This window comes from Triticum aestivum, chromosome 1A (assembly GCF_018294505.1).
Source record: "Triticum aestivum cultivar Chinese Spring chromosome 1A, IWGSC CS RefSeq v2.1, whole genome shotgun sequence".
Lineage (NCBI taxonomy): Eukaryota > Viridiplantae > Streptophyta > Magnoliopsida > Poales > Poaceae > Triticum > Triticum aestivum.
Genome location: NC_057794.1, coordinates 49,925,433 through 49,939,545, shown reverse-complemented (window position 1 = coordinate 49,939,545; position 14,113 = coordinate 49,925,433). Strand labels below are relative to the sequence as shown.

Genomic DNA, 14,113 nt, shown 5'->3' with positions numbered 1-14,113 from the left:
ATTCAAGTATCCTTTTATGCTATTCAGAAATTCCGTATCATTTCCGATCAACAATATGTCATCTACATATAATATCAGAAATGCTACAGAGCTCCCACTCACTTTCTTGTAAATATAGGCTTCTCCAAAAGTCTGTATAAAACCATATGCTTTGATCACACTATCAAAGCGTATATTGCAACTCTGAGAGGCTTGCACCAGTCCATAAATGGATCGATGGAGCTTGCATACTTTGTTAGCACCTTTTGGATCGACAAAACCTTCTGGTTGCATCATATACAACTCTTCTTTAAGATATCCATTAATGAATGCAGATTTGACATCCATTTGCCAAATTTCATAATCATAAAATGCAGCAATTGCTAACATGATTTGGACGGACTTAAGCATCGCTACGGGTGAGAAGGTCTCATCGTAGTCAACTCCTTGAACTTGTCAAAAACCTTTCGCAACAAGTCGAGCTTTGTAGACAGTAACATTACTGTCAGCGGCCGTCTTCTTCTTGAAGATGCATTTATTCTCTATGGCTTGCTGATCATCGGGCAAGTCAACCAAAGTCCACACTTTGTTCTCATACATGGATCCTATCTCAGATTTCATGGCCTCAAGCCATTTTGCGGAATCTGGGCTCATCATCGCTTCCTCATAGTTCGTAGGTTCGTCATGGTCTAGTAGCATGACCTCCAGAACAGGATTACCGTATCACTTTGGTGCGGATCTTACTCTGGTTGACCTACGAGGTTCTGTAGTAACTTGATCAGAAGTTTCATGATCATCATCATTAGCTTCCTCACTTATCGGTGTAGGAATCACTCGAACTGATTTATGTGATGAACTACTTTCCAGTAAGGGAGTAGGTACAATTTCCTCATCAAGTTCTACTTTACTCCCACTCACTTCTTTCGAGAGAAACTCCTTCTCTAGAAAGGATCCATTCTTAGCAACGAATATCTTGCCTTCGGATCTATGATATAAAGTGTACCCAATAGTCTCCTTTGGGTATCCTATGAAGACACATTTCTCCGATTTGGGTTCGAGCTTATCAGGTTGAAGCTTTTTCACATATGCATCGCAGCCCCAAACTTTAAGAAACAACAACTTGGGTTTCTTGCCAAACCACAGTTCATAAGGTGTCGTCTCAACGGATTTTGATGGTGCCCTATTTAACGTGAATGCAGCCGTCTCTAAAGCATAACCCAAAACGATAGTGGTAAATCAGTAAGAGACATCATAGATTGCACCATATCTAATAAACTGCGGTTATGACGTTTGGACACACCATTACGCTGTGGTGTTCCAGGTGGCGTGAGTTGCGGAACTATTCCGCATTGTTTCAAATGAGGACCAAAATCATAACTCAAATATTCACCTCCATGATCAGATCGCAGAAACTTAATTTTCTTGTTACGATGATTTTCCACTTCACTCTGAAATTCTTTGAACTTTTCAAATGTTTCAGACCTATATTTCATCAAGTAGATATACTCATATCCGCTCAAATCATCTGTGAAGGTAAGAAAATAACGATACCCGTCACGAGCATCAACACTCATCGGACCGCATACATCAGTATGTATTATTTCCAATAAGTCTGTTGCTCATTCCATTGTTCCGGAGAATGGAGTCTTAGTCATCTTGCCCATGAGGCATGGTTCGCAAGCATCAAGTGAGTCCAAAAGTCCATCAGCATGGAGTTTCTTCATGCGCTTTACACCAATATGACCTAAACGGCAGTGCCACAAATAAGTTGCACTATCATTATTAAACTTATATTTTTTGGTTTCAATACTATGAACATGTGTATCAGTACTATCAAGATTTAGTAAAAATAGACCACTCATCAAGGGTGCATGACCATAAAAGATATTACTCATATAAATAGAACAAACATTATTCTTTGATTTAAATGAATAACCGTCTCGCATCAAACAAGATCTAGATATAATGTTCATGCTCAACACTGTCACCAAATAACAATTATTTAGGTCTAAAACTAATCCTGAAGGTAGATGTAGAGGTAGCGTGCCGACGGTGATCACATCGACTTTGGAACCATTTCCCACACGCGTCGTCACCTCGTCCTTAGCCAATCTTCACTTAATTCGTAGCCCCTGTTTCAAGTTGCAAATATTAGCAACAGAATCAGTATCAAATACCCAGGCGCTACTACGAGCATTAGTAAGGTACACATCAATAACATGTATATCAAATATACCTTTCACTTTGCCATCCTTCTTTTCCGCCAAATACTTGGGGCAGTTCTGCTTCCAGTGACTAGTCCCTTTGCAGTAGAAGCACTCAGTCTCAGGCATAGGTCCAGACTTGGGCTTCTTCACTTGAGCAGCAATTTGTTTGCCGTTCTTCTTGAAGTTCCTCTTCTTCCCTTTACCCTTTTTCTTGAAACTGGTGATCTTGTTGACCATCAACACTTGATATTCTTTCTTGATTTCTACCTCCGCAGTCTTTAGCATTGCGAAGAGCTCGGGAATCATCTTATCCATCCCTTGCATATTATAGTTCATCATGAAGCTCTTGTAGCTTGGTGGCAGTGATTGAAGAACTCTGTCAATGACACTATCATCAGGAAGATTAACTCCCAGCTGAGTCAAGTGGTTGTAGTACACAGACATTCTGAGTATATGTTCATTGACAGAATTATTCTTCTCCATTTTGCAGCTATACACTACACCACAACACTTAATTAAGGGCAGTTAACTGCCGGGATAAATAGTGGGTTAAGGACAAACTATCTGCCAGGGATGTCGTTACTGCCGGTAGAAGTACTTAAGGGCAATAAACTGCCGGCAGAAGTGTATGAACGAGGGCGCACAAACTGCCGGCAACGATTTTTGTTTGTAAGGACACAATGTCTGCCGTCACAACTAAACTATGGCCCACTATCTGCCGGAGTGTCTGTAGGGCGCGAGACTGAAATTGGCCCAGTTGCGCGCGTACCGCGTGAGAGGCCCGCGAAAAGTTTGCACCAAATAGCCGCCGCCCCAAAGGTCTTCCCCAAATCGAACCCTCATCCACACTGTCCTCTCCCACACCAACGCCGCCGCCCCCGCCCCCGTCCTCGTCCGCCTTAGATCTCCACCGCCGACGACGACCCCCATCGGTGTCGATGGCGCCCGGTGCGTCGAGGTCGACGTCGCCTCCTTCCATAGTCGTGCGAGGTCGAATCCTCGGCTCCCTCCCTTCGACACCACCGACGGTGTGTCGAGGTCGATCCGTCGATGTCGCCCACCTCTCCCGCACCAGACCCCGCGGAGAAGTCCGAGCCTCCTCCATTGGCCTGCGAGCGTGGCGATGACAAGCGCTAGAGGAACCGTTGCTGCTTGGCTCCTCCGCTGTCTCAGGGTCGTCGCGCCACCACCATGCTGTCGCGCTCCTATTCTCCGCGGCCCTCCACGGCTCGGCGCTGACGAGGACCGAAGGGATCCCCGCCACTGCTTCCTCCACCCAGCGGCAAGAGCTGTGCCCGCTCTTCACTATGCCGGCACACCACGCTGCTCAGATCCATCATGGTGGAAACCCGATACAGGTGGCCTTCCTTCAGATCTTTTTTGGTTTCTGTCAAATTTGTCAGCTGCTCAGAGGAGGTGAGGCTGTTATTCTTTTTTGTTTGATGGGAGTTATTCCCAACTTATTGTTTGGTCGATTTTGTTCCTGCTACCATGGACAGCCAGCCACCATGGCCTCTGAACTTTTGTCTGTTCGTGAGCTTGGAGAGCTGACAGTTCGCTTTTTTGTGCCTATATTTGGCCACATTGTTTCTTAGCAAATATTCATCATCTAACATTATACATATGATTCTCTGTTTTGCCACTGCAGAGGAAGTGAGTAGAATACGTAGGGAAAAAGAAGAAGGAAACAACAGTCTTGCAAGCTAATAAAGAAACAGTAGCTTGCTCACAAAATTTCCATGAGTGGTAACGCTTCTCTTCACACATATAATCTGATTTTCACCACTAATAATTAGAAACTACAGGATTGTAGACACAGAGTCATCACATTCGTTAACAAGTGATTTATTTGAGAGGAACACAAGTGAATTTTACCTTAGTTATGCCAGTTCTATTTTCTTTCAGAAAATCCTTTTTATGGATTGATGGTGGGACTTGGGATTAAACATATACATGTGTGGAAGCTTCTCTTTGCATAATTTTGTTACTGATGCATCTATATTTTTCCTCTTAACTTGGGGCTCTTTTAAAAAGGAAGCACCTCATGTGTGAGAATTGGTTGTATTTACTATTTTCTATACAACCTGAATGTACTAGAAGGATCAACATTCATGAAACTATAACCAGCCATAGTAATCTTGCTATTGATATATACACACTGAAAGTCTAAAGACATGCTAGTAAAAGCTACTTTCTTTGAAAGCAGCAATACCATTTATATTCAATGGGACTGCCATTGCCGCACCTTTGATTGCTTTTTAATCTTGCTATACATATATACACACTGGAAGTCTGAAAATATGCTGGCAAAAGCTACTTGCTTTGAAAGCAGCAATAAGGTTTATATTCAGCGGGACTGCAATTGTGACACCTTATAGCTACAACTCCTCTTGAAATTGAATTGTGAAAGGATGTGTCATATTGGAAGTGAAACTGTGTGCATGTAAGCTCTAATCAAGCTCTTCCGGTGAAATTCAACTTTTTTTTACGACATAGTAACACAGTTATATTTGATGGCCATGAAGGCATCAACACAAACACGTGTTTTTAATTCACTCATTTATTGTATGGTTTTGAATCATGTTAGACGCATCCCAGTTTTGGAATTGAACTGTCTAAACATACAGACACCTATTATCATGCTAGCACACAGTTTTGGCCGAACGACTCCACCGGCGACCACCATCCTCCGTGGAACGCCTTCCCTCATCGCGAGCTAGCGTACTCTCCGAGCAGGCCTCCTCCCGGCAAGCTTCACCGAGCACCAACCTGCGGGTCCACATCCTCCACGTCCTCTGCAATGAAGCAACAGAGCATCTACCCTCCGGAACGTTCTTCCCCTGGATCAATAGCGCTGCCTCCTTTTCCCCTTTATTTGTTAGGTGAGATTTCATATTTTGTGCCTTTTTTCTTCCGAGCTAGTTCTACTGTCATCACCAAAAGAGCAGGCCAGCAATTTGGAATATCTAATATAGTTGTTAGCTTGTGCTGCTACGAAATGTGTAAAAGTGTAATAGTCCTGAAATGGTTCTAAAAATGGAACTAAAAAATAAACATAGATGAACACTAGTACTGTTAGTAGCCCTTCAGATCGGAGGACAAGGACCATTGTTGATTAATAAGTGCATAGCTTAATTAGATTCGCTGACACCTGACTAAGTTGTTGAGTTGAGCTATGGAGTTCATTTTAATTTGAGAAGAAAGCTAATCATTTTAAGTCTTCAGTCCACTTGTTTAGTCCACCTGACTAAGTTGTTTAGTTGATGCCCCAAAGTAGAACCATCTTTGTTTGTGTTGTGCGAAATATGATATGTGTACAGAACAGGTGCTGTGCTTTTATGGTATAGATGATGACATTCTTACTGCTATTTTGGTTTTTGTATTTTCTGAAATGACATGTTTCAGTTCATTATATTCTGTTGTGTGATGGCATTCCTTCTCCATATTGTATTTCTTGTTGCCTGTACTAGATACGGGTGATATGCATTTTGTTACTACATTTTTCCTTAATAGAAGTATACTTTCTGTCGCATGTTAGGCAATTTTAGTGAAACTGGTCAAAAATTGACAAGAGTAGGATGGATAAAGCTAGAAGTACACAAGCATATATTGATGGGGTAAAGAAATTCATAAATTTGGGAAGTGACCTGACCTGAGAGGCGGGGTGGCTTGGCGGCTGCCAGCGACTTCCGAGCAGGTGGGCAAGAGCAGCAATCTTGACCTGTTCCGTCGGCGCAAGTAATCGGTTCCTGGATGCTTCCTTTCACCCCACAGTATATGCGTACAGTGCTGCATTACCTTGTCATTCGTGGAGACTCTGTACAAATGTTTATCTCAGTGCAAGAAAAAGAAAGATTTGAACTGAGCATGTTTTGCCTATTTGCACATGACAGATTTTTGGCTTCGAGCTAGAACTCAGTGTTAAACTCTACTATGTACAGTACATAATTTCAGCCTTGTTATGGCGTATAAAACTGATCCCAGTATTAGTTTTGGCTTGCTACACTGTTAGAGGGTATTCTCTTCAATGAATTCTATTAAACACAAGCTAAGATGCATGAGATACAGAGAGAACTCAGTAACCAACGGTTATTTCATTAGTTTTTTCTTCTATATACATATGATATACACTATATATACGTAGTTTTTAAAATTGATGTGGGCCTGCCCCTGCCTATTTGCACAGAGTTTTGCCTATTTGTACTGTTGTACTCTGTATAGTACAGAGTTTTGCCTACTTGCACTACCGTATTGTGTATAGTACAGAGTTTTGCCTATTTGTACACAGCTTTGACTATTTGTTCAAAATAGTACTGTATAGAGTGTTGCCTATTTGTAGAGTTTAACTCAGTGCAAAAAAAAATTGATTCGAACTCAGAGTACTGAATTAACTCCAGAGATGATGCTATACATGTTTAACTCAGTTTTAGTCATTGCTTTTGCAAGTCAATTGTACAGGTTCCTGTTTTCCTTATTTGCACATGAAGATATTGTATGTGTATTTCAAACAATTCCTGCTTGATCTAATGATGTAACATTGCTTGCAGTGATGATGAAGTGATGCACATTTAGAAGAGTTCTATTTATGCCGAGTTAAACTGCAGCATGTCAAAATCTTTAATGTGCTAATTTAAAATCTGAAACGAGAGCTCCATTTTGAGTTTCTTATTTGTTGCAGGTTTCCCTACAGAAGTTGATGGGGGTTTCGAAGATCTTCAAGCTGCTGAAGATTTGGGAGATTCAGAAGATCTTTAAGCTGCTGAAGATATGGAAGAGTGATTATGCTTTGTTTGTGGAACCTATACACTTGCTCTGCTCATTTTGCCGGTTGTTAGGCCACAATATGCTCATTTTGGTTGTGTGGCACCCCAGAAACATATGTTCTTTTGTGGCACACATGTAGAAACATATATGTGTTGTACCTTTTGTGGCACAACCTGCTTATATATATATGGTTGTTATGTTAATTTATCGAATTGACTTTAAGGTTTAGGAGTGAAGTGTATGAATGAGACATGTTACTTTGATTGAAGTGTATGGATGAGACATGTTACTTTGATTGAAGTGTATGGATGAGACATGTTACTTTGAGTGAAGCCTATGTATAAATTGTGTAATATGTACTGATTGTTTGAACATAATGAATGAATATTACATTAGGTATGCCTATAACTATTTGGTAGTGAAATCTATGTGCCGGCATAAAAATTGCCGGGTAAACGAGCTTCTGCAGGCAGTTGGACTGCCGGTAATTGATGTCTCATGTACTTTGACCAATCTGTCGGGAGAAAACAAACTGCCGGCAAATAGACGGACAAGGGCAAAGAAACTGCCGGCAAAAAATTATATGCCGGGAGAAGTTATCCTCGGCAGCCGTTCTCGTGGCGGTTCTATCTGCCGGGGGAAACACTGTCCTGGCAGTTTATCTGCCCTTGAAAGTGCTTTTTCTCGGCAGTTTTTCTGTCCTTACATCAGTGTTGTAGTGTAGTGTATAGAACTTATTGGAGACTTCATATCTCTCAATCCGGGCATTTGCTTGAAATATTAACTTCAACTCCTGGAACATCTCATATGCTCCATGACGTTCAAAACGTCGTTGAAGTCCCGGTTCTAAGCCATAAAGCATGGCACATTGAACTATCGAGTAGTCATCAACTTTGCTCTGCCAGTCGTTTATAACATCTGGTGTTGCTCCTGCAACAGGTTTTTCACCTAGCGGTGCTTCCAGGCGTAATTCTTTTGTGCAGCAATGAGGATAATCCTCAAGTTATGGACCTAGTTCGTGTAATTGCTACCATCATCTTTCAACTTAGCTTTCTCTAGGAACGCATTAAAATTCAATAGAACAACAACACGGACCATTTATCTACAACAACATAGACATGCAAAATACTATCAGGTACTAAGTTCATGATAAATTAAAGTTCAATTAATCAAATTACTTAAGAACTCCCACTTAGATAGACATCCCTCTAATCATCTAAGTGATCACGTGATCCATATCAACTAAACCATGTCCGATCATCACGTGAGATGGAGTAGTTTTCAATGGTGAACATCACTATGTTGATCATATCTACTATATGATTCACGCTCGACCTTTCGGTCTCAGTGTTCCGAGGCCATATCTGCATATGCTAGGCTCGTCAAATTTAACCCGAGTATTCCGCGTGTGCAAAACTGGCTTGCACCCGTTGTATGTGAACGTAGAGCTTATCACACCCGATCATCACGTGGTGTCTCGGCACGACGAACTGTAGCAACGGTGCATACTCAGGTAGAACACTTGTACCTTGAAATTTAGTGAGAGGTCATCTTATAATGCTACCGCTGTACTAAGCAAAATAAGATGTATAAAGGATAAACATGACATGCAATTAATATAAGTGATATGATATGGCCATCATCATCTTGTGCCTTTGATCTGTATCTCCAAAGCATCATCATGATCACCATCGTCACCGGCTTGACACCTTGATCTCCATCGAAGCATCGTTGTCGTCTCGCCAACTATTGCTTCTACGACTATCGCTACCGCTTAGTGATAAAGTAAAACAACTACATGACGATTGCATTTCATACAATAAAGTGACAACCATATGGCTCCTGCTAGTTGCCGATAACTCTGTTACAAAACATGATCATCTCATACAACAAAATTTAGCATCATGTCTTGACCATATCACATCACAACATGCCCTACAAAAACAAGTTAGACGTCCTCTACTTTGTTGTTGCAAGTTTTACGTGGCTGCTACGGGCTGAGCAAGAACCGTTCTTACCTACGCATAAAAAACCACAATGCGGTATAGTGATTGCTTTTTGATCTTCAGAAAGAACCATGTTCATTGAATCCGATTCAACTAAAGTTGGAGAAACTGATACCCACTAGCCACCTGTGTGCGAAGCACGTCGGTAGAACCAGTCTCGCGTAAGCGTACGCGTAATGTCGGTCTGAGCCGCTTCATCCAACAATACCGCTGAATCAAGAATCAACTAATGACGGCAAGCAATATGTGTATACCCATGCCCACAACTCCTTTGTGTTCTACTCGTGCATATAACATCTACACGTAGACCTGGCTCGGATGCCACTGTTGGGGAACGCAGTAATTTCAAAAAAATTCCTACGCACACGCAAGATCCATCTAGGTGATGCATAGCAACGAGAGGGGAGAGTGTTGTCCACGTACCCTCGTAGACCGTAAGAGGAAGCGTTATGACAACGCGGTTGATGTAGTCATACGTCTTCATGATCCGACCGATCCTAGCACCGAAGGTACGACACCTCCGCGATCTGCACACTTTCAGCTTGGTGACGTCCCATGAACTCTAGATCCAGCTGAGTGTCGAGGGAGAGCTTCGTCAGCAGGATGGCGTGATGACGGTGATGATGAAGTTACCAACGCAGAGCTTCGCCTAAGCACTACAACGATATGACCAAGGTGGAAATCTGTGGACGGGGGCACCACACACGGCTAAGAGATCAACTTATGTGTTCTAGGGTGCCCCCTCCCCATGTATATAAAGGAGGAAGAGGGAGGCCGGCCGGCCCTCTCTAGGCGCGCCAAGGGGGGAGGAGTCCTCCTCCTAGTAGGAGTAGTACTCCCCCTTTTCCTAGTCCCACTAGGAATAGAAGGAAGAGGGGAAGGAGAAAGGAAAGGGTGGGTGGGGGGGGGGGGGCGGCCCCCTCACCCAATTCAAATTGGGCTTGGGGGGCGCCCGCTCCTAGGCTGCCTTCTCTTCTCTCCCACTAAGGCCCATTAAGGCCCATATACTCCCCGGGGGTTCCGGTAAATGCCCGAACTCACCCGGAACCATTCCGATGTCCAAATAGAGCCTTCCAATATATCAATCTTTATGTCTCGATCATTCCGAGACTCCTCGTCATGTCTGTGATCATATATGGGACTCTGAAGTACCTTCGGTACATCAAAACACATAAACTCATAATACCGATCGTCACCGAAGGTTAAGCGTGCCGACCCTACGGGTTCGAGAACTATGTAGACATGGCTGAGACATGTCTCCTGTCAATAACCAATAGCAGAACCTGGATGCTCATATTGGTTCCTACATATTCTACGAATATCTTTATCGGTCAAACCACATAACAACATCGTTGTTCCCTTTGTCATCGGTATGTTACTTGCCCGAGATTCGATCGTCGGTATCTCAATACCTAGTTCAATCTCGTTACCGGCAAGTCTCTTTACTCGTTCCATAATGCAACATCCCATAACTAACTCATTAGTCACATTGCTTGCAAGGCTTATAGTTATGTGCATTACCGAGAGGTCATGGAGATACTTCCACTAGTAGGAAAACCCTTACCAGTAGCGCTGGGTCTTTGGCTATTAGTAGCGCGGGCAGGCGCGCTACTGCTACGGCGCTACAGCTATTTTTTAGCAGTAGCGCTTGTTTGAACCAGCGCTACTGCTATCTATATCTATTAGTAGCGCACCTCTGTCCATCGCTACTACTAATACTAGTAGCGTGCCCCTACAACCAAGGCTACTGGTAAGCAGCGCTGCTACTACTCCAATACCCCACGCTACTGCTAGTATTTTCTTTTTTATGTTGTTGTATTCGTATTTTTACAGGTTTTATACAATTACAACATACACATACACTGAAACTATATGAAAAAGGAATGTCTCATCATCATCATCGAAGTGGTACAACATAGTCTCATCATATCAACATAGTCTCAACACAAATGATGTCGATCTCATCATCATCTCGAAATAGCGATACAAGTTAATGATCACATGTCTCTTTTGTCACCGTAGACGCATGTTTCATCATCTACCTAAACTATGACATATGAGATAAGAGCGATCACGATGATCAAAAGAGGTATTATGTAGTAGTTTTTGCAGCGGCGCTGGTTCTGAATCCCCTGTTGTGCTATGAATCACAAGTAACTAGCTTCGGCTTTCGCTCTGCTATCAAACCCTTTCTGGCTTCCGCCGGAGAAGCCAGAGACTTGGGCCTGACACTCTGGCCACTCATCATACACACCCGGAACATGCCCTACATACACGGCATACCACTTCCTCGCCATCGTTGATCTATATACCTGCCAGAGGTGCACATATATATATATATATATATATATATATATATATATATATATATATATATATATCATGAAGCGAATTCAACGAAACAGTTATGAAATAGAAGCAACATATATAGTAAACATAGTTAACAAATTTCATCATACCGAAAGTAATTAACTAGAGCGCAACACCATACATCTAATAGTTTCGTTGTACTGAGAGATTCGGAGTTTCATCGTACAGAAAGTAACAAGTAACTAAATAGACAATTTTTTTTAAGCTGTGCACTCTTCCCATCTGTCCATATCCAGAAGGGTGGAGCCAAGCTTAGTGAAAGGCGTCATGTCCTGACGCTGTAGGGCAATGCGGGTTCGGACGTCAGCTCGCGATATTGGGCCACCATAGAACATCCCATTCTCTCCGAGGACATCTTTCATGATGATGGACGCAATTTCTTGCTGGATCCGGTAGAAATCATTTTGAAGTTGACTATCCGGCATGGCTCCAAAGGCTTCGGCCCATCTCTGGATATGGGTATCAGATGAAGATTTCATGCAAAATGATTGCACATCCCTTCTGTACTCCATCATTCTATGGATGACATAGAATCCATCATTCTCACTTCTTGCCGGTTGCTGGATGCAACAGAAGTTAGTCTTGTGGCCGAAACAAAGCCCGGCCTTATTTGTTTTTTTTTGCATTGGATGTAGCCACCCCGCATGCTGAAGCCCAGCATAGCTTTGTCCAGAACATACTTTATGTGTGTGTAATCTTTCTTCTGTATGTTCTTCGACGGGTCCAAATATAGAGCGCGGGAGTAACGCGGGTAAAGAACGATGAGAATGGCACGACACCCCCTGCTGCGCAAAATACACGATCAAGTTAGCCTCCATGCGTGCAAAGTAACTATTGAAATGCACATATGTGTTATAGTGCTATCCGCGGATGACTTATACCTGGGATGATAAGGTAGGAGAGTCATTTCTTTGTCCTTATTGCTGACCAAGAATTCTTCGATGTACTGACTCGCATATTGACGGTTGGCGTCGTTGATTGACAAGAAGCCCTCATGCATGTAGTATGGGTCCGCGGCCGCAAGACCGGTGACTTGCTCTCTCCTGACGATGTAGTTCATGTGCAGCACATACAGGCGAACGAACGTAAAATCGAGTGTTCTCATTTGAAACATCTGGAAGATGTAATCAAACCTCAGGAAGAAGAGGTCCGCGGGGCATGTGTGGACATACATCTTGCAACTACTCGGCACATGAACCGTATAAAGTGGGTATCCTGGATCATCCGAGGCGAGGAGGCTTCTCTCTGTCGAAAGCACATGGTCGTGGTGTCTCCTAAGATCCCCTGCTATGGCAGCTAGTGCATTCACCGGTACCATTGGCTCTCCCGCGACATGGATTAATGGTGCATGTTTCATCGGTACACGGCCAACCTTGGTCGAAGGCGGCTGGCTGCTAGAACCAACATTGCCAGCTTCATTGGATTTTCTCGCCGCCGGTCTCTTCCTCTGCTTCTTCTTGGTGGGCTCAGGTGCTGGTGGGTCTGTCAGACCCTCCCTGAGCACCATCCCTAGTGTTGTCGGGCTCAACATTGGACGACTCTAGCTAATTAGTTGAGCTTGGGTGGAGCCGGCATCTGGAGGCGTGTCCTGCGAGGATTGCATGAACAAAGACTTATTACACTCCCGAGGACGTTCCGGCTTTGGTACATGCATCTCATATTCATATGGTTGACTCATTGTTACTTTGTTGTCAAAGGTAGTATTGAAATACTAGTTAGGTCATCGGCCTCCTCCATGTCATGATCCATATCCTCTTCCATGGGGCAGATGGCATCATCTGCCGGAACGGTTGGCCCTCCTTCCTCATGTCTCTCGATCTCAGCAAGTAGCACCGATGATGGTTGTACTTGTGTAGGTGGTGTTGTGGTCATACCTTCCTGAGGTCCCGTTGGTGTGCTCCCGGCCACCTCGACACGAACAAGATTTTTCGGCCACAGGATCGGCTAATTTTTGCATTGGCCAAGCTGCGTCGGGGTCTCGTCATCCTCTCCATCGGTTTGTATCGGACGAGGGAAACCCTCGTAGCCCGCTTTCACACTCGCCACAAAGACCCTTAAAGCGTTATCAGGCATCTGCTGACGGTGAAACAATCAATCCTTAGGCTTGACTATAGTAGCCTTCCCCACATCCACCAACCCGCCCTTCATGTGGTAAAGGAGGGTGCATGGAGGGAGTCGGCCTACAAAGACATATACGTGCCGCGTCAGAGATCCAAAAAGAATGGCAACTGAAGATTAATTAATTAGTTGAGTTGATGAAGGTGCAATGCATATTTACCGTGAGGGCGTCGAGCTCAGCCGATGTCGACGGCCCAACATTCAAGCCAGAGACGGAGCTAGGGCTGCTGTGAGAGCTGGATGCAGGAGCAGGTGTTGGAGGAGGTGCGGGTGCGGTTGCCATACTAGGTATGGGTATGGGTGCGGTGTTCATTGAGTTGCTCCCGGTGAAGCTGGGCATGGGAAAATCACTTGGTGGTGCGTTTGGATTTTGTTGCACCCATGTGACCACTGTGGGAATCAAGCTTGTAAAGGCAGCCACCATATCATCTCTACATGCAGCGATTATCTCAGCTTTGGTCTCAGCTTTTGCTTTCTCAATCGCCTGCGCCACCTTCTCGTCGATAGTCACTTGACTGAACTTCTTTCTCTGTCTTTTGGCCTCGGGGTCCTCGCTATAATAGTACTTCCATGTGGCGCCATCCCCGACGCCATGCACACGTCCATATTGCGGCTGCTGGCTGGGCAGGTGTCCCATCATTATGTTCATGTCCCGGTTGAAAGGAGTGT

At 43.8% G+C, this 14,113-nt stretch overlaps 1 long non-coding RNA gene across 3 annotated transcripts; it reads left to right on the top strand.

Annotated features, from left to right (window-relative positions):
• The first annotated feature begins 2,970 nt into the window (after positions 1-2,970).
• Positions 2,971-7,243, top strand: LOC123189069 (uncharacterized). Of its 3 annotated transcripts, none has more exons than XR_006495560.1 (2): positions 2,971-5,068; positions 6,865-7,243. It is a non-coding gene; the product is annotated as an uncharacterized lncRNA (long non-coding RNA). The 3 variants fall into 3 exon arrangements; XR_006495563.1 differs by having other exon boundaries at positions 5,725-7,243; XR_006495562.1 differs by having other exon boundaries at positions 2,971-5,924.
• The last annotated feature ends 6,870 nt before the right edge of the window (positions 7,244-14,113 follow it).